We start from the raw sequence: 24407 nt of genomic DNA on the forward strand, positions 1-24407 counted from the left end.
TGTTTATTTGGGTCTTCTCTCCTTTTGACTTCGTCAATCTAGCTAAGGACTTGTTGATCTTGTTGATCTCAAAGAACCAACTTTTGGTTTTATTTATTCTCTCTGTTGTTTTTGTTGGTTTGTTTGTTTGTTTTCCATATCATTTATTTCTGCCTTAATCCTTGTTATTTCTTTTCTTCTACTTGCTTTAGATCTTTTTAATCTTATAAAACATGCAATTTAGTATGATGTTTGTGCATGTCAGTATTTGCATGTGTGTGTATGGTTCATTTTTGGGTACAGATTGTTAAATACATCAGTTCTTTCTTATGGTATGCAGTGCTTTGACATTTGAACCAAGTAGTGGTTAAAGACTTCGGTTTTGGATATTGGATTCTAGTTACTAAGGTGACCAGCTAATCCCACAGTGATGTTAAAAGACAAATAAGGTTGTTTCTCTGAAAAGTACTTTGAACTCTAGCCTTTCCTAGAGAAAGGTCCTATATCAATTCCTGGTACAGTTAATTCTCTCTTCCCCATGCCCATAGGAAAAAAATTAGACTCAGATTGTCAAAAGGTCATTGATTCTTGAGTTTGGAATTGAATTATAATGTAGTTGGGATGTTGGCAGGAAACCAGCCTTCTGTGTGGAGAAAATGAGGCTATTGTTAATGAAGCCAGTATTTCATGACTTTGGATTATCAGCTCCTGTGTAAATCCTAGCAGGGGCAGGTGATGTGTAATACATTTGCATTGAGAAGGGCAAGGCATTTGTAATAAATTTGTATCTGTGACCATTCTCAAGTTCCAACTCTGTTTTCTAGTTAGATCATATCAAAGCCATATATCTGGGCCTCATTAGCTTTAGAAATACTTTCACTGAGTAACGTTTATTGAAACGCGTATGTGAAGGGTATTTCTGGGCCTTCTGCAGAATTAGAGTTGAAGTCATTAGGGGTTAGGACAGTTGAATGGTCCCAGTATCCTAAAGTGTAGAGCCAAGATCAGCAGCATTGGTACCACCCGGGAAGCTGTTAGAAATGCAGTCTCAGGCCCCACCCCAGACCTCCTGAATCAGAAGCTCTAGGAGTGGTGACCAGCAATCTGTGTTTTAACAAGCCCTCTGCTTTTCTGATTCAGGGTCAAGTTTCAGAACCACTGGCCCAAGACCATAAAGTCAAGATGTTTGCAAAGTCTCCCACTGTTAGAATTCAGGGACAGGTAAAATGTTTCCTTTGATAAACAGGCCTGATGACGATAGCCAGAAACCCATCATGTTTCCATTTTTGCCTTTTCCATGGAAACTTGGAGCCAAACTTTCTGCTCAGTCATAATCACTTCATTTGCCTGGGCTTTTCTGAGTTTCCCCTTCCTTTCCATTAAGTTTTATTTGCTTGTTTTATTTAACAGCCTTACCATGAGTCTTGTATTATAGACCTTCTCAAATCCATTTTGCTAGTAAATGGGTTGGCAGTGTGGAGTGGGTTATAATTTGAAATAAATTGACTCACCCACATAGAAATTGACAATAGAAGTATTTGAACAAGAAATGTGCTAGATAATAGGATAAATTAGCGTGGAATTAAACATATCTTGCAGAAAACACCATCCATGTCCTGGTATTTTTATTGCCCCCCACATTCCTATTGTCCGTGAGAGTGTTACAAGCAGAAAATCTCTCCTATGGCTTGCATTTCCTCTGCCACCTGACTTTATAAAGGATTAACATCTCATTAAGTATCATCCAACAGTTGACTTTATCCTCACACAAGACAAATTGAGGCTATTTAGCACACTCCAACTGGGTCCTCCAGACATCTCATGTTACTCAATAACCCTGAAACTAAACTCCTTACCACACAGCCTTGCCTTGCCCAGGTGAGACTGGGGTGATGGAAAGAGGAGATTGAGTTTGTGATTTCCTGTATACATTTTCTACCTTCTGATTTATCATAACATCATACAGAAAAATAGATGAAGAGAATGAGCCAACTAAAATTCTCTCATATGTGAGGAAAAATAAAACCTGTTTAAAGGAGTTCAGGACAAAAGAGGAATTTCGTCCTTCTGCTGTGTTACGGACTTATCAAACCACCTGCTCCGTGGCCCTCGGTTTCTTCAGTTGTTCATCTCCTGCTTATTCTATTCTCTTTTCCTGTCTCATTTCTCTGAGATTTGCGCTTTCCACTGCTTCTTGAAACCAGTTAACAGTTGATCTATTCCCTGGCATTAGGGCTTCCCATGGGGATTTACCAATTGATTGGCCTTTTAATCCTGTTGTTAAAATTCTCCCAGTACTCACTGACGTGGAGCAGTTTCAATTTGTGTGCCTCCAGGTGTTGGTCAGGGTCATTAGGAAAGTGAAGTTCGTATATTCGCTTTGCAGAACAAGGGAGGTTTCAGGCAATCGATTTGCTATGTGACTATGTGGACTTGGAGGAACAAAGGAAAAGAGATTTGGAACCATTGCCAAGTCCACAGGACCAATAGGGGCATTCTGGGCTCCATCCACACACCGTAAGGCAGAATGAGAATGCAGATAGAGCCAGGTTAGTGTGGAGGTGCCCTAATTTAGGGACAGGGGCCAAGCATGGCCAGGTGCATCTTTACTATGTTTAGATGCACCTTGAGCAACCCCAGAATCTATGGCCATCTAATTTACAAATGAACATCCCAGAAATAGGGCTTAATAAGCAAGGAAACTTTGATCGAGTAAGATTTTGGGTTAAGAAAACTGTGTAACTCTTCTTGTTTTGTCCCCAAAATTTATTCATTTTATGCCATATTCAGAAAAACATCTCAGACGATAGGGGTTAAGTACAAGTTGAGGTGATTTTATTAAAGCATTTTCTTAAACACTAAGTATTAATTTTAAAACATGCTCACTATTCATATTTCCTAAATCCTCATCTACCAATATAACTTTGTAATTGAAAATTTTCGCATCCATTAAAATCCTTTTTTTTTTTCCAAAAGAGCCAGGTTATGATTTGAAGGTGCTTCTGAAAATTACATATTTTGTTTATTTAAAAGCTGTTAATATTCCTTGTGAAATCAGGAAGTTTGTGCTGCCTCCAGTAGAGAATGAATGCATCAGTACATTTTATTTCTCCTCAAATCGTATAAATTTGTACTTTTTTGCACATGTGTCTTTCCTACTAAATTATGATTTCCTGAAGGATCTGAATTGGCTCTTGTTCAAACCTGAACCTCCCCAACATAGCACAGGCCTTGGCCCATGTTAGATTCTCAGTGAACATTTGTTGAACAAGGCAATTAGCTGCCTCTTTGTGAAGTTAATTCAGCCTGCAAGTAGTGTGGATTATAAAATACCACATGAACTGAGAGGACAAAATCCAGAATGTGGTGACTTATTCCTAAGCAGAATGGAGCAGCCCAGTGTCTGAGGGGCATCTCTGAGCAGCGAGCCCCCCAGCTCCCGAGGTGCTAAGTGCATTCCACGGGGTCATGGTTGAGGCCCTGGGAGCGTTTTACAGTGTTGGACACGAGCTTCCTGGCATGAATCCAAGCAGTCCATGGGCGTGCTTTGTTTGCCCTCCTATTGGACTTTGTTTTAATTTTGAATCCATTTATATAATCTGAAATGCAGTGATCTCACAGTAAAAATCTGATTTTTTGGGTCTCTTAAACTTAGCAGATCTGGCCACTTCAGCCCACATTTCCACATGGCGACATGCAGCTGGAACCTAGTAGTGGCTGTTCCTTTTAGATGGGCATATGCTCTAGACTTTATCATGGTCTAGGGAGAAGGAGGCCCAGAAATGAGAAATTGCATTACAGTGGATGCATTCTATATGGGATAAATATACAAAACCCTACCACACGTATAGGATTATGGAGGAACCTGTGCTCCCCTTTGAACTGATCAGGGAAAAACTCAAACTGTGTAAACAGGCCAAGGTTTGGTGCTTAGATTGACTGCCAAACCTCAGTTTCTGGAGAGTAAGCAGAGGGGAAGGGCATTCTAGACAAAGAGTAGTACAGACTGTCCACGTCTTGGATGCAGAAAGGAACATGGCACATGGTTGTCGGGAGTTCCTGGGAGGAAGACAGGAGATGAGCCTAGAGAAATGGTATAGGCAGGTGATGAAGGACTATGAAACAGATACTGTGGTGGGATTAGATGTGCGAGAGAATTATTAGGGCAAATGCCTGGTAAAGGAAATGGGGATGGAGCCAGGGGAGGCTAAGAAAGCTGTCAAACTGAACTGCTGGTCTGACCCTTGTGAAGAAGAGGTGGAAGGAAGAAAGATTGGATGTGTCTCAGAGGACTGTGTAATTCCAAGAAAGTTTGGCAAGGCAGAGGGCGAGTCCTTGCACCAATATTGCCTGCCTTAGTATCCCTGCCCCACTCAGTCATGGCCGGGAGCAGCCTGTGGGAAGTGTGGCCTCGGTGTGAAGGTGGTTATGAATTTGGGAGCTTAGTAGCTAGGGCCATAGGTTAATTATGCTCTCTGTGGTCGGAAATCTGAGAGGCTTATTCTCATGGCTGCTACGCTCTGCCCCTTGTGCCTCACAGATCTGCTTCTCCACATGCATTCAGGGAGCAGTGCCTCCACGGTTCCCGGGGACCCTTCTTCCTGAGTGGAGACTCAGAGGAGGAAGGTTAGTGGGACAAACTGTATCCCCTCCTGGCTGCAGTTGGTTTGGGGACTGCAACTTACACTCATCCTCTGCTCATACACTGTGCATTCTGAATCCCCCTCCCCCTCAGTTATCCCCTCTGTAGGTCTTGGTAGTGTACCCAAACCTTCTTTGCTGGATGTTCTGAAACCTTGGGGGCCATGCCCTTCTCAGGCTGGGATCACTGCTCGTGTCTCGTCGTGGTTACAGTGGGCCACGGGAGTACCAGGAGGCACCCAAGCAGATTACCTAAGTTCCATATATATTCCTCCCTGTCTTCATTGTATAAAAGCAGCCCTGCCTCTTCCTGCCAATTAGGGCGAGTTATCGCTGCCAGTATGGTGTTCTCTTGTCCCTGGGCACAAAGAATCCTGGTGGCAACTGTAAGTTGTAGCTGATTGGAACTCTTGCCGTGTCCTCTGGAAGAGCTCTCCCCCTTGGAGACCAGGACCGCCAATCCTACGGATCCCTGAGTTGTGTGGATGGGAAGCACAAATCTCCCCACTCGGTCATTGGGAGTAATGATAAATGGGTCCGCTCCTGCTGCTGCCCATTGGTTTTTTGGACTCATGTATTCTTCCACTTAGGGATACAGCGAGCATAGGGAAGACTCTGATGTAATGCATATGCTGCTTCCTGAACAGTAACACTCCACCTCCACCCTTCAGATAATTGCCTCTGGGCTGGGACTTCAGCTTGCACCTTTAAAAGGCTTTTCTAGCATTGTGTGCAGCCAGCTGCTTCTGGGCGGTGCAGTAGATGATAAGATTAGAGGATTCCATTGTCTCGACCCAGTCCTGTACCTGCTTTCTGTGAAGAGGGCCCCTGCTCAGATGCTATGTTGTACAAAATCAAGCATTCCGTAAGGCTCTGGAAAACAGCACTGGCTTCTCTGCTGGGTACAAATGACTTTATGACTCAACAGAACCCAGCTCATCACAGGCAGTACCGAGTGTGTGGTCACTTGGTGTCACTTGAGCAAGAAGTCTCTCCTTCCAGGGCTCAGTAACATGCCAGGAGATGTTCCTCAAAGGGATATACTTCTCTCCTGCAGATGGTATGGCCTTGCTCTAGAATCCCAGTGGCCTGTGTTGTGATTCTCCCACTGAGACTTGTCCTAAGCACTTAATGCTGCCTTGTATACAGCAATAAGAATTTAAACTACATCCTGTGAGCAGTGGGAAACCATCGACAGTTTCTAACTGTAGAGCTATATGATTAGATCCCTCTTTTAGAAAGCCATAATGCAGAAGGACTGGCAAGAAAAGAAACCAGAGGCAGGGAGACCAGTCAGAAGCTATTGCAATGGTCCAAGCAAAAATTCAGAGCTTGAACTGAAGTTCTAGCCATAGGCAAGACAAAGACAATGGGACTAATTTTGGGAAGTATTTAGAAAGTAGAATCAGTAAAATTGGAGAAAATGCATGTTGGGAAGAAGAAAGGGAACTGTCCAGAACAATTCTGGGGTTTAGGGCTCTGTCAAGTAACCAGAAAGATTTCTTGTGTCATATTTTTACTGTTGCATTATGTGTCCCCAAAGACTATGCCATGAAAAGAGACTTGAACCTTGCTGAGCCAAAAATGTTAATGAGCTAAGCCTAATTAGCTGGATCTTGAACCAAACCCTGATATTAATTTTTATTGAATCAATTTTTTACTTCCAAAAATATTTAGCTGGGATAAATACAGAATATATTGAGCCAGAATATCAAATATTGTTTTTATCTCTTTCTGTTTCTTCTGTAACCCCAGAGCTTAGAACAGGACCCAATACATATGAGACTCAGTAAAAGTTTACTAAATCAATGAATCCTCCCAACTAAGCCAATAATTAATTTTGAAGTTGTGATACTCTTCCCTCTTATTTAGAGAATGAGTAATTAGTGGGAGATGTTGAACTTGCAGTGTAAACGAAGACTGCAGAAAATGCACCTTGCTCAAAAGTCCCAAGATATGTGGAAACTGGTTGAATTAAGTCATGGGTAAACTCAGATATTTCCTGTACCTGATCTTTTTTGCTTCATCATATCTTACAACAGGAAAGAACCAAGAGAGCTCCTTTTCTTTTCCTCTTGATTACAAGCAAAGAATTCTGGGCAGATACTTCTCTCCTCACTTTGTGACACGGGGAAAGTGACACACTCACCCTTCTGCCTGGTCCAACAGATGCAAGCCATGGTTCTTTCATTTCCTTTTTGTATCCCTTTTCCCAGCACCAAACATCAGGCCTAGAGTTGGCTTCCATAGAAACAGTTATATGATATTTTCTGATATGATTTCGCTAACTTTAATATGTTGTCATTTAGCTGACTAATAATTGTTCTACTTCACCTTAGTTCTAATTGGTTCTGAGGTCACAATTCTAAGTGGCTGTTCATTTATTTAGTTAGATCTTTACCATCCAATACTGGCTATTTAATTAAAATTAAATTAAATTTAATTAAATTCAGTTTCTCAGTTATACCAGCAACACAAAGCTCATTGCCTTTCCCCCTATGAAACAAGGTCTCTAAATACCATAGATAGGTGGAGGACGTAACAGGAGTAGAGAAGGTGGTTCTTAGTTGATCTTGTGGGAGGAGAGAGGATGGGGGACTTCCTGGGGAGGTGACACCAGAACTGAACTTTAATTAAAGAATAGAAGGTAACCAAGGGGACAGCAGGAACCAGGGCTTCATGGTGTGCATTAGAAACCCAGTGCATGCTCTTCTGTTAGTTGAGCAAGACATGTCAAGAGGGGTCAGATCATGGGAAGCCTTGTACACTTCCCTATCCACCTAGTACCAAAGCTTCTCATTGCCATTGGAGCACCCACCTCCACTTCTTCCCCCTTGACCAACATTTCAGTGCTAGCATTGGGTATTTAGGTATCTTAGGATTGTTCTGAAGCCACAATTGGGTCCAAGGTGTACCGTGGATTCAGTCTGGAAAGCCCCAGTGGAACCACTTTGAATCCTGTAGGCCTGGGGCCTTCCACAGTTAGCACCTGCCCCTGAAGGCATGTGCCATCCCTGTCTCTGTCCATTTCTCCTTCTTCCTTCTTCCAGATAAGCTGCCATGTTTGTCATGAAGGGCTATGGCCCTCATTGGGGATTTCATTGGTAATGCCTGGTGATCCCCATCTAAAGACAGCACATCAATATCAAACCATGATCACACTTGACTAAGTGACTCTAAGGCTCACCATCTTTTCCCTATATAGTAGGCAAGTCAACATTTCCTCCCAGGTATTTAGCAGCCTTTGTAGAGATTTTTGTTATAAGAATTGCATATTAATTTTCCTAACAGAGTACAAGAATAGATAACATTACTTTGCCTGCTTTGTAGATGATGATGATTGAATGAATGAAAAAGTAAAATAGAAAACAAAGAGGAAGATTGAGGAAAGCAAATAGAACAGTAATAAGGGGGAAAAGATAGAAATAACACTGCTTTTTCTGTATCAGCAGTCAGGTACTTACATTCCTTTATACACAAAAAGCTACTCAGTTTTTTTTTTTTTCCTTCTAAGGAGGTAATTATTTTAGATACAAAACCAAAATTTTCTATCATCAAGACCAATCTTCTTATTAATAATTCCTACATCTGTTTCTGCCTGAATGAATACTATGTAAAATCTTATTATATTCTGCTTTGCTATAATAGACTTCTTTAATAACCATTATTTATGGAGGCTCATAAAGGAAGATGGTAAATTATAAAGGGAGAATTTCTGCCTTAATAATACAGAACTGGAAGGTCATCTGATATATGCCCCTGCCTCTAAACCCAGGATGAGGAAATCCCTCTTTCCTGTAAATAATTATGCTAATTTGTTAAATGTGTTTTAAAAGTCAAGTTGTAGTTTAGGCTGTGAATTTTAGCAAGCCCCAATACCCTTTCATAAAAAGGAAACAATAATGGTCTTTGAGCTTCTAGGAGACATATTATATTTAGTTGAAGGTCTTGGTTTTTCAAAAATTTGTAGGATGGTAGCGTGGATAGATTTTTTTAATTAAAAAATTTTTGGTAAATGCTTTGTTATCAAATAAATGTCTGATAAAATTGAGAAATTAGCCACTAAAGAATCCAGTGAGCATAGGGTTTTACATGAGCCATTTGTTACAGTGTTGGCTATTAGATTTTTTTTCCTCATCATTTTTCCCACAAGAGAGAGTGCAGGCTGGCTCTTCTAGCCCATAGGAAATTCTGCAAGGGCTCTCCACACCTGTCAAACTGGTAATTACAACTCTTTCTTTCTTGAGTTTTAGCAAGGGCTAAATGGAAACAACCATTAAGGCCTTTTGACAAAATATTTGATCAGGATTCTTGGAACTATGGGCAAAACCCAACTCCATGCTAGGTAGGAAAGAAAATTTGGCATGGACTGGTTCTTCTCAATCCTGGATGAGAATCGAGGTTTGGTTATGACATGGCTAACCGTTAAAGTGAGCCATTTTCTTCATATTCTCCAACCTTCCCCTGACAGCCACAAGGACAGGTGGTTTAGTATGTCAGGCGAGCTGCAAAGTAGGAGATTTTGCATGAAGAAGAGGAGCAATGACTTGTAAGCTTGTGTGGGAAAGGATTCCGGCCTCCTCCTGCCCCCCAGGGTCTGTGGGGCTTTCAGGAATGAATAGCCTCCACTGTCGATAGCCCAAACGGAAGTGGTATTTTTAGTGTGAAGAGTTCAAGATGTCAGGGTCATTTGTTTACACTTGTCTTCCAGCTTACATGGTGAAGGGTTGCATGGTGCTGGTGCTGGTGCAGATTTAGTGGGTCAGAGATCACTTTAGAGGATGGTTGAGCATGGCAGTGGCCAAAGGTGATTGGGAGGAGTAGTATGGGAGAATTAACAGCCCTTGAGGCCTCAAACAGAATCATCTTGCCAGGCCTCTAAAAGCAAAACAAAGTGGCCCCAAACACCATGCAATGGTCCCTTCCAATAAAACTTGGATCAAACAGTGTAGAATATCTCTATGGATTCAATGTCTGCTTTTTAGTTGATTATTACTAGCACTTCTTTCCTGTTTGTGAAGTTTTGGAAATACTCAGTTAGCTGAGGAAATATAAATGCATCACTCCAAATACAAAAAAGACCACCTCTGTTTAGTACCAAGATAAATAATCTTTGATAAAGAGATGGAAGCCATGTGCCTAATAGTCTAAATGTTGGATTTGGAATTGGGTTATTTAAAAATTGAGAGCAAATCTTGTTGTGGATTTAATCTACTTACAAGTATCATTTTGTTCCTGAGTATGTTTTGTACATTTTTGTAAAGCCTACAGGATGCAACTCCTAGAAATAATAAAATGGAAACATGATGTTTTTAAACTTGAAGAGTTTTTTGTTTTGTTGCGGTTTGGTTTAGTTTGGTTTTTTATTTAAAGACACAAAAGCAAAAATTTCTCCCAACTGGTGAAATTCCTGCCTGGGCAGTTCTTCCACTCCGTTCCATTTGGCTGTTTACCCTTGAAAATGCCTTCCTTTCAGCGCCTAGAAACTTCAGGTTGATAAGGAAGCAAACAAGCATACAGCCAACAAGCAGAATAGCTCGTCGAGTTAATACAACGTTTGTAAAATGTGAATATACTTTTAGATGTCCTTGGCCAGACATCATTTATCCTTCAGGAATTGAAGCATTTTTGATGCAATTGACCTTTAAATCAGATTGAGGCAAGGGAGAAAGACAGCTCTTCCCTCTAATTCTGGCCTTGTCAAGGGGCTCCAGAAAACAAATAATGAAAATGTTTTAAGTGATTGATTTTTATGAAAATAGATCTGCAATTCTTATTGGAAATGTGTGAATATTTGTCTCCCCACAGATATGAAAATGAAATATCAGTATCTAGAAAGTCCAAACAGAGGTCAGCTCTGGCAAGTTTTCTATTGATGTTTAAAAATCCAACTCTAATCTTTTAGTTGATAAACTTTAAAGAAAAAACATGTTTGTTACAGAGGAATATTCAATCTATTGGGCAGACCTTTTTGGAAGATTCTTGAATTGGTCAGAGCTCCTGGTTGCAAGGCACAGAAAGCCAAAGCAAACTAGCTTGGGGAAAAAAAGGGTATTTATTGGATGGAGACTGAGCTTTTATCATAATTAAGTTAAAAATTGGCCAGAAGGACAAGGTTGAACATAGCTAGGGCCCTTCTCTCTCTCTCTCTCTCTCTCTCTCTCTCTCTCTTTTTCTCTCTCTCTATCTCTCTCTCTCTCTCTCTCTCTTGGCCAACAAGTACCATTCTCTTCTTGCTCCTCCACTTGAGGAGGCACGTGGTTCACATGTTCTTGAGTGTCACATCTTGGGGGCTCCTGTACCAGAAAGACCGGATTGTCTTTTTCCAATTCTAGTTTGAAAAATATCTGGGAAGAACTCTGATTATTGGCCTAGTTCAAATTAGATGTCCAATCCTGGCCCAAACAACAGTGGGCAGTAGGATGGACTGTGTAAGAATATGGTACTTCCCAATAGCAGCACATGGTTGGGGTCAGGAGTGGAACCATTCCCACAAGAAGTGGGGGGGAGGGCAGAGCTGTTTCTAAGTGCCCAAGAGAACTATGTTTTCATTATTTCAACCTTTTATCTTCTTTGAAACATTACAGTGAAGTGTAGTAGTCCAGTTTTAGAGAGGAAAGTCATGTTGGTAGGTAACAATCCCACATTCTGGCATTTGCAGAAATATTTATTTGAGCTACCTTTTACCTCATTTTGCACTTTCAGGCTAATGAGGTTATTTTAAACTCTATAATGTTTATTGCAGTGGACATCTAGGTGATTTTGCTAGCCCAGCATCTAGTCCTTCTTCAGGTGACAACAACCAGCTATTGGTTTTCCTTTGAGAAACCAATAGCTCCCCAACTCTGAAGCCAAGTGATTTGCACCAAGTTGACACTACACGCTTGTTGCAATGACGTGCTAGTGACCCAGCCCTGGGCAATTGGAATGCTGCTTTCCGCTAGCCAGTTTTTGGTCCAGGAATGGACATACGACCTCCCTTCTTCCCTATGGGTAAGTTAGAAATTTGGGGAGGGCTTAGCTAGGTGGTTCTGGCTTGGAACCTCTATGCAGTTGTAATCAGACAGTGGCTGGAGCTGGGATAGAGGGGGAAGAGGTGCGGCTGGAGCAGCTGAGGCTGGTTGGTCATCTCTGTGTCTTCATGAAGTTCCAGTAGCTCTATGTGAATGATGGACTTTCTCGAAGCATGGCAGTCTCAGGGAAGTCAGACTACATGGTGGCTCAGGGCTTCAGCATGCGTGAGTGTTCCAGAGAACCAGGTGCAAGCTGCGTTACCTTCCACCAGCTAACCTTGGAAGTCACATGGTGTCGTTTCCACCATACTGTGGCCAACTGGTCAATAAGGTTGGCCCATAATGGAGAGGAGAGGGTGAAGACTCCACCTCTCAGTGGAAGGCACACCAAAGAATCTGTAGACATGTTTTAAAACTATCACATCTTGGGAACAAGTCCCAGACTGTGGTCAGAAGGATATAAATAAGTAGACAAAGTTTATACTTTGGGTTGCTGAATTAACTTTTTCAGGTCACTAAGGCACCACCAAGCATAGTCTATACATATTGAAAATTTAAGTTTTCTCATGATATCCATGATCTTTTAGGCTTCAGAATTCCATTTTGCTCATCTTTGGTATTTCAAACTTAATTTGAATTTGTTAGTTTTCTACTTCACAATTGTCTATATTGACTTGGAACTGAGGTGTTGTCATGTAGTACTTGCTATATTAGTCAACCCAGCACCTAAAAATTCTAAATTTTCTTCCAATGACCAGTTTAAAGAGTGGGAGTATCTTATTTTATGGATTCCATATGAAACAGCAATCAGGGCACAGATTTCAAGACTTGACCTGGGTTATGGTCCTATCTCTTTGCTTTTCTGACTAGATGTGCTGCTTTATACTAACTTTTGCTATCCCCAGAGTGAAAATTTAGATTGAAACTTTTCTGAATTTTCTCCCAAGTGGAGAAAGTACAATAGCTCTCAAGTTAATTTTCTCTTTTTCTATTTCAGAATGTAGCAAGTAATCCATTGGAATAAAACCTGCAGTTGAACAACTCATGCAAAGGTAATTTAGAGCACAAATTAAATCTGTCAGAGTGGTAATAGATTTGCAAAAGCTCATAAATAACAAATGAAAGGTCACAGAGCTGTGAAAATGAGAGTGTACTTCTTCATAAAGAGACCTGTAGCAGGGGCAGGACTGCAGTGCATACCCAAAGAGCAGCCCCATAAAATGGAAACTCAGCGTCTTCTCTAAATGTCGAGAACAGTCCAAAGGCATGGTGGACTCCAGAGAAGAGCATCAAAGCTCCAGAAAAGACCCTTCCCATTATCTGAGTATGTCCAGTATCCTATTTGTGAGGTTTGGGATTAAAGCTCCATCGACTTCTGAGAATCTCCTAGAGAAAAGATACATCTCCCTCAGCAGAGCATGCATTTCAGTAACTATTAGATTAATTGTGAATGCTTGTCACTCAGCTTTCGTTTTTTTTTTTTTCCCTTTTTAATTTTTATTGGGATTGTTCAGATACCATACTATTATCCAAAGATCCAAAGTGTACAATCACTTGCCCCTGGGTACCCTCATACAGCTGTGCATCCATCACCACACTTAATTTTTGTTCAGTTTTTAGAAACTTTTCATTATTCCAGACAAGAAATAAAGTGAAAGATGAAAAAAGAAAAAAAGAAAAGGAAACTCAAATCCTCCCCTATCCCTAACCAACCCCCCTCAATTGTTGACTTGTAGTGTTGGTATAGCACATTTGTTACTGTTTATGAAAAAATGTTGAAATACTACTAACTGTAGTATATAGTTTGCAATAGGTATATATTTCTTCCCTATATGCCCCTCTATTATTAACTTCTAATTGTATTGTCATACATTTGTTCTGGTTCATGGAAGCGATTTCTAGTATTTGTACAGTTGATCATGGACATTGCCCACCATAGGATTCAGTTTTATACATTCCCATCTTTTGACCTCCAACTTTCCTTCTGGTGACATACATGACTCTGAGCTTCCCCTTTCCACCTCATTCACACATCTTAGTTATTCTCACATCATGCTACTGACACGTCTGTTCATTTCCAAACATTTAAGTTCATCCTAGTTGAACATTCTGCTCATACCAAGCAACCACTCCCCATTCTTAAGCCTTGTCCTATATCTTGGTACCTTATATTTCATGTCTATTAGTTTACATATTATAATTAGTTCCTATCAGTGAGACCCTGCAATAATTGTCCTTATGTGTCTGCCTTATTTCACTCAGTATATTGCCCTCAAGGTTTTGTCATCAACCCATTTTTTTTTTTTTTAATATGGTTTTGTTCACTCACCATACATTCCATCCTAAGTAAATAATTGATGGTTCTCTGTATGGTCATATATTTATGTGTTCACCACCTTCACCATTATCTATATAAGGGCATCTACATTTCTTCCACAAGGCAGGAAGGAGAGTCAAAGAAGGTAGAGAGGCAAAAGAAAGAGGAAAAAAAAAATGACAGCTAGGAAGCAGCAAAAGGAAAAATAACCTTAAATCAAAGTAGAGTAAAGAATCAGACAATACCACCAATGTCAAGTGTCTAACGTGCCTCCCCTATCCACCCCCTCTTATCTGCATTTACCTTGGTATATCACCTTTGTTACATTAAAGGAAGCATAATACAATGATTCTATTAGTTATAGTCTCTAGTTTATGTTGATTGCATCCCTCCCCCAATGCCTCCCCATTTTTAACACCTTGCAAGGTTGACATTTGCTTGTTCTCCCTCGTAAAAGAACAAATTTGTACATTTTATCACAATTGTTGAATACTCTTGATTTCACCAAGTTACACAGTCCCAGTCTTTATCGTTCCTCCTTTCTTCTGGTGTCTCACATGCTCCCCACCTTCCTCTCTCAACCGTATTCATAGTTATCTTTGTTCAGTGTATTTCCATTGTTGTGCTACCATCTCCCAAAATTGTGTTCCAAACCACGCACTCCTGTCTTTTATCACCCTGTAGTGCTCCCTTTAGTATTTCCTGTAGGGCAGGTGTCTTGTTCACAAAGTCTCTCATTGTCTGTTTGTCAGAAAATATTTTGAGCTCTCCCTCTTATTTGAAGGACAGCTTTGCTGGATATAGGATTCTTGGTTGGCGGTTTTTCTCTTTCAGTATCTTAAATATATCACACCACTTCCTTCTTGCCTCCATGGTTTCTGCTGAGAGATCCGCACATAGTCTTATTAAGCTTCCTTTGTATGTAATGGATCGCTTTTCTCTTGCTGCTTTCAGGATTCTCTCTTTGTCTTTGACATTTGATAATCTGATTATTAAGTGTCTTGGCGTAGGCCTATTCATATCTCTTCTGTTTGGAGTATGCTGCACTTCTTGGATCTGTAATTTTATGTCTTTCATAAGAGATGGGAAATTTTCATTAATTATTTCCTCTATTATTGCTTCTGCCCCTTTTCCCTTCTTTTCTCCTTCTGGGACACCAATGATACTGTTCTAGTTTGCTAATGCTGCAGAATGCAAAACACCAGGGATGGATTGGCTTTTATAAAAAGGGGGTTTATTTCGCTACACAGTTACAGTCTTAAGGCCATAAAGGGTCCAAGGTAACACATCAGTAATCGGGTACCTTCACTGGAGGCTGGCCAATGGCATCTGGAAAACCTCTGTTAGCTGGGAAGGCACATGGCTGGCGTCTGCTCCAAAGTTCTGGTTTCAAAATGGCTTTCTCCCAGGACATTCCTCTCTAACAAGCTTTCTCCTCTTCAAAACGTCACTCACAGCTGCACTGAGTTCCTTCTCTTTGAGTCAGCTCATTTATATGTCTCCACTGATCAAGGCCCACCCTCAATGGGTGGGGCCACGCCTCCATGGAAATAGCCCATCAATTATCATCTACAGTTGGGTGGGATGCATCTCCATGCAAACAACCTAATCCAAACATTCGAACTTAATCCCCACTATTATGTCTGCCCCACAAGATTGCATCAAAGAATATGGCTTTTTCTGGAGGACATAATACATTCAAACCAGCACAGATACGTACATTATTGTACTTTTGTTTCATCCTTAAGTTCCCGGAGACGTTGCTCATATTTTTTCATTCTTTTCTCCATCTGTTCCTTTGCATGTAGGCTTTCAGGTGTTTTGTTCTCCAGCTCCTGAGTGTTTTCTTCTGCCTCTTGAGATCTGCTGTTGTCTGTTTCCACTGTGTCTTTTGTCTCTTGTGTTGTGCCTTTCATTTCCATAGATTCTGCTGGTTGTTTTTTTGAGCTTTTGATTTCTGCCTTATGTATGCCCAGTGTTTTCTTTATAGCCTCTATCTCTTTTGCAATATCTTCTCTAAACTTTTTGAATTGATTTAGCATTAGTTGTTTAAATTCCTGTATCTCAGTTGAAGTGTAAGTTTGTTCCTTTGACTGGGCCATAACTTTGTTTTTCTTAGTGTAGGTTGTAATTTTCTGTTGTCTAGGCATGGTTTCCTTAGTTACCCAAATCAGGTTTTCCCAGACCAGAACAGGCTCAGGTCCCAGGGGGAAGAAATATTCAGTACCTGGTTTCCCTGAGGGTGTGTCTTAGAAAATTGCTCCACCCTGTGATGCCTCAGGTCACTGTGCTTTTCTGCCCAGCAGGTGATGCCTGTTAGCCTATAATTCTTGACTGGTGTGAGGAGGTATGGCTGTGTTCCCCCAGGCTCTGGGGTCTGGTTCTGAATGGGAAGGGCCCCACCCCTTTCCTCTTAGAGAAGATCAACCCCCTAGGGGGAGGTCATTAGCATTTCAATGGTCTCTCTCTCTGCTTGTGCTGTCTCCACCCTTTTCTGAGTCACAGCCCTGGAAACTGAAAATGACTGGGGCTTTCTCCACTGAGCTGAAAAAGAAACAAATAGTCCCCTTCAGACCTAGTCCAAGGCAACCCTCCGGCTCTCCAAGGTCAGTTGTCACCCAAAGCCTCTGTCTGTTTTTTGGGGATTCGTACCTGTAGTGAGCAGTTCACACTCGCTACTTAAAACCCCAGTTGGAGCTCAGCTGAGCTATATTCGCTTGCTGGGAGAGAGCTTCTCTCTGGCACCATGAGGCTCTGCAGCTCGGGCTATGGGGGAGGGGGTCTCGCGACTTGGATCCGCAGGTTTTACTTACGGATTTTATGCTGTGATCTTGGGCATTCCTCCCAATTCAGGTTGGTGTATGATGAGTGGACAGTCTCGTTTGTCCCCCCTCAGTTATTCTGGATTATTTGCTAGTTGTTTCTGGTTTTTTTTAGTTGTTCCAGGGGGACTTCTTAGCTTCCACTCCTCTCTATGCCACCATCTTGATCACTCTAATCTCAGCTTTCATTTTGTAGTTTGCAGAATATACTTACAGATTGAGTAGTACTTCAGGATTTACTGCTGGAATGTAAGCTGTGGGTGACATTAATAAGCATTCCTGCCCGTCCTGTTTTTCTCATGGAAAAGAGAGGTGGAAAATAGAGCCCTGCCTCCTGCAGAGTAGACAAGCTCTTTTACTGTGCTTTGTATGCAGATCTTTCTTTTTAGTGCTCTGTTGGACTCGACTTTTTTAATGGAGCAAAATCCATATTTATAAAAAGCAATGTGAGGACTTGATCAAAACTGAAAACTTTTGTGTGTCAAAGGACACTATCAAGAAAGATAAGAGATAATACACAGAAATGGGACAAAATATTTGCATATTATTATCTCTTATAAGAGTTGAATATCCAGAATCTATAAAGAACTCTGACAACTCAGCAACAGAAAGCTAATAACTCAATTTAAAAATGAGCAAAGAACTTAGACATTTCCCCAAAGAAGATATAAAAAGGGCCAATAAATACATGAAAAAAATGCTTAACATCAGCACTGAAATATATATCTGAATACCAGTACTGAAATATATATCTGCATATGATTAAAAGAGGATATGTTAGATTTTAAAAATTTAGTGAACATTTTATGCATGAATTTTTCTGTAAACCTACAACTTCTTTAATAAAAAGGGAAAAAGTGTTCAACATCAGTAGTGATCAGGGAAATATAAATCTAAATCACAATGAGATATCATTCACAAATACCTAGAAGAGCTATAATTAAAAGAAAATAAGAGGAATATAAGTGTTGGAGAGCATGTAGACATTGGAAACCTGATGCTTTGCTGGTGGAAATGTAAAATGTCGCAGCTGCTGTAGAAAACTGTGACAATTCCTCAAAAAGTTAATCACGGAAGTACCTTAAGACTCAGCAAGTCCACTGCGAGGAATATACTCAAGATTGAAAACATATATTTACCCAAAAATGTATTTGAGAATGTTCACAATAGCATTATTCACAGTAGCCAGATGATATAAACAACCCGAGTGTCCATTGACAAACAGATGGATAAACAAAATGTAGTATATCCATACAATGGAATAGTATTCATCCATAAAAAAGAATGAAGTACAGATTCATCCATGAGAAAAATGAATTTTGAAAAAAACTGCTGAGAGAGAAGCCAGATATAAAAAGCCACATATTGTACTATTCCATTTATATGAAATATCTAAAACAGACAAATCCCTAGAGACGGATAGTAGACTAGTGGTTTCCAGAGGATGGGATGGGGAAATGGGGAGTGACTGCTAATGGGTGCAGGGTTTCTTTTTGGGGTGATAGAAATGATAATGGTGATGGTTGTGCAATATTGGGAATTGCTAAATACCACCAAATTGTACACTTTAAAATGGTTATAATAGTGAATTTTGTTATATGAATTTTATCTTGATAAAATTTTTAAAAAATTAAATAACAATAGTACTTAAAAAAAGCAATGTGATGTTTAAAAGGATTAGTAACTCACATACTGGAGACAGACCTCGAATGTTGCATCAGATTCCTGTGATAGCTCCTTTTCTCCGTTTCTTGGTCAGAAGTTCATTCCTTCTGGGTTTACCCCCTACTCTGGCTGCTGAACCACCAGATGATAAGTGTAGGGGAGTGAGTGCCTTGAGGAGTAAGTCTCAATCAGTGGGAAAGAAGAGATAGGAAGGAACCGCAGATCAATTCTCTGTCCTTTCTCCTTCCATGGACTTCTCTGAGGTGCAGGCCCTCCTTGCAATCCTGTATCTCTCTACAGATTGTTGTGTGTGAAGTGGTGAGCAGCATAAAAACCTAGAACACAGTGCTTTCTCCTTTCCAGCTTTTCTTCTCTCTCTCCCCATCTCGCCCCCCTCTCACCCCCCCCCCTTTTTTCTTTTACCCTCGTTGTTTTGGGCTTGTACCTCCCAGATGAAGTGTTAGCACCTTAATCCATGCCCCAGGTCCTGACACTAAGGAAATGGTAAAAGGGAAAGAGAACATTCTGTCAAATATGGATTCTATTATATTAGAGGAGATAGATGTTTTTTTGAGGTTATTTTCATTGGCTTTAGGTGAAAAGATGACTGTGCATAAAAAGTGGAATTATTCTGTCACAGAATAATTCATTAAAGTTCATAATAATAATTATATTCATTCTTTGCAAAGCAATATTTTTTAAAAAACTCTTCCTATTTATGAAAGTAATATCTTTTCACTGAAAATTCTGAACATGCAAATTTAGCAAAAAGAAGAATATTAGAAGTACGCAAAATCCTACATCATTTCGGGGTCTATCCTTTCAATCTTTTGTCTAATCATACATAATACTAGAAAATACGTAATTTTTCCTTCCAAAGAAGAACAGTTTCATGGGTAAAATGTGTTGAGATAATTAAAATTCAGTTGCTTTAAGAATTTGGAAATTCTTATATTAAACAAATAACATTCATGGTTTAAAAAGTAGTTGACAACTGCCCTCTTCCCCCAATTTGAAAACTTGTGCTAAACAAATCAGGCTTAAAGAATCAAGCTTGCCTTTTCCCAGAGTAGGTAGAAATGGTTCTCTTTAAATGAATGAAATGGTTGCTTTAACTTAATCTGTGAAAACTCACCATCAGTAGGGCTGTGTGTGCCTGGAAGCAAAGTTTTGATCGGTATAAGTGTGCGTAGCTACAAGGTGCCGTGCTAGTGGCCTGTGCTCCCTCAATGTTTACTATAAAAGTAAAATTGAATTAAAGCACGTATGAAAGGATTGTGAGGGTGAACGTTAGGCCTTGTAGGGTAGCCTGGGGGAGACTGGGGAGGTCATGGAGGGAGACACTCACGTTGTCTTCATTGGTGAAGCATAGCAGGAGTGCCTGGGTCTGTATGAGCCTTGGAAATGTTAAGATGCTGATGGCAGGAGGTCCCCAACCTCCCACCCCTGGTGTTGTCCCTCCTTTGCTGCAATGGGACTGGGGATAGGAGACATGTGGTTCATGATTTGTCATACTTGGTAGTTTTGGGGGATTGTTATATTTTTCTGATTTAAGGAAAATAAGCTGTATGTTGAAACAAAGTTAATTGCACCATATTTATTTTAACTCAGAAAACTACATTGATTTTGACAAAGTAATAATAGTAAAAATATAGGAAATATTACACAGCACTTTGTGACAGATGCCATTCTAAGTGCTTTGCATACATTCACTCATTTAATCTTCATAACAATCATCTGAGGTGGGTAGTATTATGGGCCCCATTTTGCAGGTGAGGAAACAGAGGCACAGAGTGGTTAAGTAAACTGGTCAAGGTCACACTGCAATTAAGTATTGGATTTTGGTTTCAAAGCCAGGCAATGTAGCCTACAACCTCTGTATGTTATTTACATATAGTCAACACATGCTGTGGAATGAAGGCTTGTGGTCGGGTAGCCATGCCACAGAAGGTTGCAATAAGGTCAATTTCAGATGGAATTTTAACAGTTAGTGCAAGTACTTTGCAGAGCAGAATTTCCAGTCAATAATTTAAAAGGACCATTGTGGTTTTAATAAAAATATGCCACTTGCAGTGCTGATATATGTGAAGCACTGATGTTGACATCAAGTTTCACATAAAAAAAAAAAAAGGAACTTAAGTTGGCAACTAGTTCATATTTAAAATTAAACTATACCAACAGAAATTCAGCTGACTTTCCTCACTACTCCACTCTAGGAAAGAAATCATTGGCAAAGTTTTGATCAGTGTAAGTGTGCTAGCTACAAATGTGAAACACCTAGATCCAAATCCTCATTTAGGGCGGCTGGACTCTTGAGCAAGTAAGTTACTGTACCTCTCTGCACTCAGCTTCCTCATCTGTAAATTGGGAATAATATATACAACTTGTGCATCTATCACACACAAACAGATGCACACAGTGCTAGACATGAAACTAGTAGTGGCGGAGAAGTGTGAAAGCTGTGACTGCTCCGAGGCATTTCCATTGAAGAGCAAAACACAGGTGTGTGCCTATAGGAGTCAAGTGACAGTTTGAAGTGCATTTAGATGATATTGGGGCTCCGAGGAGACTTTGTGTAGACTGAATTGCATAAGCAAGGAAACAGCTTGAGTTGTTTGTAAAGGTCTCTGTGTTTTCATGTAGCATTATACCTACTGCTCCAGTGGTCGTTGAAATTTTTACTTTCTGGCTTATGGTCAGTACCATTAATTTGTAGTAGCTATAGCTTGAACCATATGAAATTGCCAGTAGGCAACCATTTTTTATTTATAAAAATGTCAATTTTATATGGTTCAATTAAATATTTTGGTACCAGTGATTCAAAATCTAGAAAGGGAATAAAATAAAAATTCCATGAAAATGAAGAATATGGTTTTACCTTTATTTTCCATTTATTTCTATAAATAGGGTGTTGTGTGGTTTAAGAATCTGATTTTAAAATTGTGGCATTTCCAATTGCTGCTGTAACAAATTACCACAAATTTGGTGGCTTAAAGTAGCACAATGTATTACCTTATAGTTCTGGAGATCAGAAGTTCAAAATCGGTCTCCTGGAGCTCAAATCCAAGGGTTCCTTCTGGAGTCTCTAGGGGAAAATTTGTTTCCTTGCCTTTGGCTTCTCAAAGCTGCCTGTGCTCCTTGGCTTGTGGCCCCTTCTTTACTTCACTCCAGCCTCTAGCTTCTATCATCCTGTCTACCATTGACTCTGACTGTCCTGCCTCCCTCTCATATGGATCCTTGGAATAACACTGTGCCCACCTAGATAATTCACAGTCTCCCCAAGATCCGTATCACATCTCCAACATCCCTTTTACCATGTAAGGTTCGAGCATAAGGGCATGGACATATTTTGAGGTGGGGACCATTATTCAGCCTATCACAATTTTTCACCATTTATTTAATCTATCCAAATTATCACTATTTTTGTTTTAAGCTCAGCTAAGTCCCTGCTAAATGTTGTCCTACCTTTATTTCCATTGAAAAGTGCATTCAAAAAAATTCAAATTGATGTACTTTGAAAAGTATTCTGGGATCAAGTAGGTATTACTAGGTAGGCAGGGGCTGCCAAAAGAAACTTCTAGGAGAAGCTGAACTTAAAATCTGGAACTAAGCTCTTTAGCACTGTTATTTTTTTTAATTTTATTGTCATAAAATATAACAAAAAATTTGTTGTAACCATTTTTAAAGTATACAGTTTGATAGCATTCATTTCATTTATAGCATTGTATTACCATCATCGCCATCCATTACCAAAACTTCTTCATCACCTCAAATAGAAACTCTGTTCCCAGTAAGCAATAACTCCCCATTCTCCCAAATCCCACTCCTGGTAAACTCTAATCTGCTTTTTGTCTGCCTAGTCTAGATATTTCATATAAGTGGAATCATGCAATATTTGTCCATTTGTGTCTGTCTTATTTCACTTAGCATGTATTTTCAAGGTTCAACCATGTTCTAGCACGTATCAGAATGTCATTCCTTTTAGTGCCTGAATAATATTCCATGGTACATATATACCATATTTGATGTATCCATTCATCTGTTGATGGTCAGACACTTGGATTATTCCACCATTTGGCTATTGAGAATAATGCTGCTTTGAACATTGGTGCCCAAGTATCTGTCTGAGTACCTATTTTCAATTTGTTGAGGTATATACCTAGCAGTGAATTGTTGTGTAATATGCTAATTCTATGTTTAACTTTCTGAGGAACTGCCAGACTGTTTTTCACAGTGGCTCTACCATTTTAAATTCCCACCAGCAATGCATGAGGGTTCCAATTTCTCTATAGTTGTCATTTTCTGTTTGTTTTTTTTTTAAAATAATATCCATTCAAATGGGTGTGGAGTTATATCTCACTTTCATTTTGATTTGCATTTCCCTAATTACTAATCATGTTGAGCATCTTTTCTTATGCTTATTGGCCATTTGTATATCTTATTCAGAGAAATATCTATTTTAATCCTTTGGATTGTTTGCCTTTTTGTCGTTGAGTTATGAGAGTTCTTTATATAATCTGAATGTTAAACACATATCAGAAATATGATTTGCAACTATTTTCTCCCATTCTGTGGGTTGTCATTTCACTTTCTTGATGGTATCATTTGCAGCAGAAAGCTTTTAATTTTGATAAAGTGCAGTGTAATCCGTGTTGTTGTTGTTGTTGTTGTTGTTGTTTCTTGTGCTCTGATACCATGTCAGAGAATTCATTGCCATATCCGAGGTCCTGATGATTTGCCCCTATGTTTTCTTCTAAGAGTTTTATGGTTTTAGTTCTTATATTTAGATTGATCCATTTTGAGTTAATTTTTGTATATGGTAGCACCACTGTTTTTTAGGTGAATAATTAATAGCCGCTCTCCAACCAGGACTGTGTGTCCCCACCAAAGGAGAGACACTGCAGAGGTATAGTTCTGTACTTAGACATTTGCAAATGGCAGCTAATCAATAAGAAGAATGGTGCGGGGGAGGGGAGCAGATTAGACAACTTCCACACTGATAAAAGGAGAAAAAAAAAAAAAAAAGGAAATGCTGCACAGTATTACAGTGGAAAAGAAATTAAAATTATAGCTATACCACATAGTTTTAAAAATACTCTTTTTCAAAAGTAACTAGAACATAAAGATCTGCCATATGTAATCTTCATTGATTTAAATTTAAATTTTACTGTCGGTTTACTATTTAGTTTATTTTACTATGAAGACCTGTTTCCAGATTCTTAATATGATTAGTAAATTTTAAAATATCACTTCCTCCCCCCACCCCCGATTATATGATTATATTTAGGGTCATACAATGGATATGGTTAAGAGTATGGATGGCTTTAATTTAAGCTTTATTCTGTAGCATGGATTTGGATTATTTTTTTTTCTTTTTAGCAGATGTGACAACATCATCATTCATCTGAAAAGGCAAAACACGGAATGAACTAGTGAGAATTACTTGAGGGCAGGAGACCATTCCTGAGGAATTAGCATAGTCTGAGGCAAACATTCGTCACCTCCACAGAGCCCTTTATACTGAGCCCTTTCTGTGGCCAGATTCTGACCCAGGGAGGGTAGCTCATCTGGGCAGAGCGCCTGCCCTGAGGGTGATGGCCCCACAACCCGGGAAGGAGGTTACAGCACTCTGTAGCACCTTCAGGTCATTTACAGCATTAAAAAAAATTATAAAACAACAGCATAACCATGACATAATAGGAAATGTTACATAAGTAAAATCCTGCCTTTACTATATTTTGGATATTCCTTTCTAATCTTTTGTCTACATACATTTTTTCACTTTAATTTTACAGTTGCAGTCATGGTGTTTATACAATTTCAATCCCTCTCTCAAACTGAACCCTGCTGCAGACTCTAAGGAGATGGCAGTTTTGCTGGTGGCTCGGTCAGGTCTCCACAGGGTGACAGGCAGCTGTGTCCCTCAGGTTCAGCCTCACAGTACCAAGTCACCACACTGGCTGAGAAAAG

At 39.8% G+C, this 24407-nt stretch overlaps 1 protein-coding gene across 2 annotated transcripts in view; it reads left to right on the plus strand.

The window, feature by feature from the left end:
* The window catches only part of LYPD6 (LY6/PLAUR domain containing 6), a 147643-nt gene that overhangs the window by 80352 nt on the left and 42884 nt on the right, over positions 1–24407 (plus strand). Inside the window, exon 2 of one of the 2 annotated variants that reach the window (XM_037850363.1) lies at positions 12631–12685. The exons of the other annotated variant lie outside the window; for it this stretch is intronic. The gene's annotated coding sequence lies outside the window, so the exon portion shown is untranslated. The remainder of the gene's footprint in view (positions 1–12630; positions 12686–24407) is intronic. 2 annotated transcript variants of the gene reach the window in all.

Source organism: Choloepus didactylus, chromosome 9 (genome assembly GCF_015220235.1).
Source record: "Choloepus didactylus isolate mChoDid1 chromosome 9, mChoDid1.pri, whole genome shotgun sequence".
Taxonomy (NCBI): Eukaryota; Metazoa; Chordata; class Mammalia; order Pilosa; family Megalonychidae; genus Choloepus; species Choloepus didactylus.